The following is a 3,915-nucleotide window of genomic DNA, read 5'->3' as shown; positions in this document are numbered from 1 at the left end:
CCAGGGTCAGTGCACGTCAGGGGGGTCAGGCTAAAGTGTAGCAAGATGTGTAATGTGGGATCCATCACAAAAACACAGACAAAAATATTAAATGAAATATATATATTTATAACAAAATAAAGAATATTTAAAACATATTAAGAAGTTTAAACAAATAACAGAACTTGAGCAAGAACAGAATATTATTGAATAACAAGAAAAACAAGGAGAATGAATAGAAATATAAAATTTAACTCTACTTTTAAACACACAAAATCAACAAAACTATATACAAAAACACATCTGCCTAATCATCTTCCTCATCCCTCCTCAGGTATTGTGCCGATCTTGGGGAGACGTAGACTGGAGAATTCTGAAGGGGAAAAAAATTAAAATGATGTTAAAAGGAATAAATAAAGGTGTCTAGTTGATCTAGATGTATTAATTGAAAAGTGTAAACTTACACCCTCGGTCCCAGCGACCATCACCCTCTCTGGTGTTCCGATCACGGGCCACTAAAAAAATAAAACAACAATTTGAACTTAGACAAGAATTGGAGACTGAACAAAGGAGGCATTCAAAAAATATTTACAGGTTCGTATGGTCACAGCTACAGCATCACTGCTCATCACCTCCCCATGTGCCTCATCATATGAAGCTCTGCTACCTTTCTTCACTCTTTACCAAAACTTTCTACCAGTAAAAATTTCAGCTCTTCTGCCCCACTGTCTGCATGACATGAATCGATGAAATAAATTTCTATGCTGAATCTTTGTGATACATTTTATAAACGTTTACTCACGGAGATGAGGTCAATTTCAGGGAGGTCAATGGAGAGCTGTTTTCTTGTAAGCTGTAAAAAATAGAAATAGAATTTTTAAAGATATAGGATGCTTCCAAAAAATGTTAAACTTTTTTTTTTCAAATGTAAAAGCACTCTTACGGAATATATGTTGCCTTTGAAGTAGACATTCTGGAGTACATAAAAAGAATAACACCCTGGTCAGAAACATAGAAACAAACTGAAGCTGATCAAAAAAATCTTTCAAAGATTTTCTTACTTTATGGTCGGGTGACCTCTCTCTTTCCTCATCTGTAGATGAGGCTAGTGGTTCAATAACCTACATGAGAAAAAAAAAAACATTGTTTATTTTCTAAATAGAGTCTCGAAAAATTATTGTTATGACAACATTGGTAAAAGCATATCTGACCCTTTTCTTTTTCTTTGGATTGGTCTGTGCCTAAAAAAGATAAATGACAGATGTTCTTCCAAGAAAGAACCAGTACAAGTAAAGGTGAAATAGAAATCATGAAGACATCTCTCACTTTTTTGGCCATTTGCAAGACAGGTGGCCTCTCCTCCGGGTCACTCCCAACAAGAATCCTTTTGGCCTGAGAAAGAAAAACAAAATATCTTATTCCAAGAAGAGACAATCCAATGATGGACGAAATGGCAATAATGAAGGAAGAATGATTTGTGACTAGGCGAGACTTTGTCTGACTATGTTTAATTGTGTGATTGTGACTGTGTTTGATTCTATGTGACTGTGTGTTTGTGTGTGAGGTTGTGTGTTACAATGTATGAATGTGACTGTGTATGCTTGCATGTGCCCATTTGTGATTGTCTTTCATCGTGTGTGTGACAGTGTGTGATTGAGTGATGTCGTACGTGATTGTGTGAGACTGGGTCTGACTGTATGGGATTATCAGTGATCATGTGTGAGTGAGTGTGACACTGTGTGATTGAGTGTGGCTGTGTGTTATTTTGTGTGACTTTGACTGTATGTAATTTTGTGTGATTGTCTTTGACGGTTTGATTTTATGTGACTGTTTTGGGAAATGTGTTACTGCGTGTGAATGTGTGATTGTCCCGTGACTGTGTTTGATTGTATGTGACTGTGTTTGACTGTGTGTGATTGCATGTGAATGTGTGATTGCCTGTGGTCATGTGTGAGCGTGTGTGAAATTGTGTGATTGAGTCTGGTTGTGATGTGTGATTGTGTAAGACAGTTACTGTGTGTTACTGTCACTGTGTGTGACAGTGTGTGAGTGTGCTTGACTGTGTATGATTGCATGTGATTGAGTGAGGTTGTATGTGATTGAGTGAGACTGCATGTAAATGTGCATTACTGTTGTCTTTAATTCTGTGTGAGTTTGTGTGATATTGTGTGATGGAGTGTGATTGTGTGAGTTTGTGTGAGACTGTGTGTGACTGTTTGTGGGGGTGTGTGGATGTATGTGACTTTGTTCTGACTGTGCTTGATTGTGTGTGACTGCATGTGACTGTGGGATTGTCTGTGATCATGTGTGAGTGTGTGTGACATTGTGTGATTAAGTGAGGCTGTGTTTGATGGCGTGTGACTTTGACTGTATGTCATTTTGTGTGATTGTCTGGGACTGTTTGATTGTATGTGACTGTTCTGATAGTATGTGACTGCGTGTGAATGTGTGAATGTATGTGACTGTGTTTGACTGTGTGTGATTGTCTGTGATCATGTGTGAGTGTGTGTGAAATTGTGTGATTGAGTCTGGTTGTGATGTGTGATTGTGTGAGACTGGGTGTGATTGTGCATGATTGTTTGTTACTGTGTGTAACTGTGTGTGATTGTGTGTGACTGTGCTTGACTGTGTGTGACAGTGCGTGATTGTGTTTGATTGTTTGTTATCATGTGTGGGTGTGTGTTTTGCAGTGGGTGATTGAGTGAAACTGCGTTTGAATGTGTGTTACTGTGTGTGATTGTCTTTAATCCTGTGTCAGTGTGTGTGACATCGTGTGTGTGTGTTTGTTTGTGTGACACTGTGTGTGACTGTTTGTGAGTGTGTGGCTGTGTTTGACTGTGTGTACCATTTGTCTGACTGTGTTTAATTCTGTGTGATTGTCTGTTTATGTTTGATTGTATGCGACTGTGTTTCATTGTGTGTGACAGTGTGATTCTCTGTGACTTTTTGATTGTGTGTGACTGTGTGGTTGTCTGTGATCCTGTTGGGGCATGTGAGCGTGTGTGACATTGTCTGTGTGAGTGTGGCTGTGTGTGATTGTGTGTGACTTTGACTGTATGCAATTTTGTGTGATTGTCTGTGACTTTGATTTTATGTCACTGTTTTTGATAATGTGTTACTGCGATAATGAATGCGTGATTGTCCCGTGACTGTGTTTGATTGTATGTGACTGTGGTTGACTGTGTGTGATTGCGTGTGACTGTGTGATTGTCTGTAGTCATGTGTAAAATTGTGTGATCGAGTCTGGATGTGTGATTGTGTGAGACTGGGTGTGATTGTGTATGACTGCATGTGACTGTGTGATTGTCTGTGGTCATGTGTGAGTGTGTGTGACATTGTGTGATTAAGTGAGGCTGTGTTTGATTGTGTGTGACTTTGACTGTATGTCATTTTGTGTGGCTGTGTGTGACTGTTTGTCTTTATTTGACTGTTCTGATAGTATGTGACTGCGTGTGAATGTGTGATTGTCTGTGATTATGTGTAATTGTGTGTGACCGTGTGTGATTGCCTGTGGCTGTTTACTTTTTTGTGTGACTGTGTTTGACTGTGTGTGACAGTGTGTGACTGTGTGTGACTGTCTGTGGGGGTGAGTGAGTGTGTGTGACTGTGTGTGATTGATTCCAAGAAGAGACCATCCAATCATGAATGCAATGGAAATCATGAAGACATCTCTCACTTTTTTTTTGGCCGTTTGCAATCTAGATGGCCCCTCCTCCGGGTCACTCTCATCAGGAATTATTATGGCCTGCAACAGATAAACAAAATATCTTATTCCAAGAAGAGACAATCCAATTATGGACGAAATGGCAACAATGAAAGATGAATGATTTGTGACTGTGCGAGACTTTGTCTAACTGTGTTTATTTGTGTTATTGTCTGTGACTGTGTTTGATTGTATGTGACCGTGTGTTTGTGTGTGAGGCTGCGTGTTACAGT

Source organism: Oryzias melastigma, unplaced genomic scaffold (assembly GCF_002922805.2).
Source record: "Oryzias melastigma strain HK-1 unplaced genomic scaffold, ASM292280v2 sc01892, whole genome shotgun sequence".
Taxonomy (NCBI): Eukaryota; Metazoa; Chordata; class Actinopteri; order Beloniformes; family Adrianichthyidae; genus Oryzias; species Oryzias melastigma.
This window is presented reverse-complemented; position numbering follows the sequence as displayed.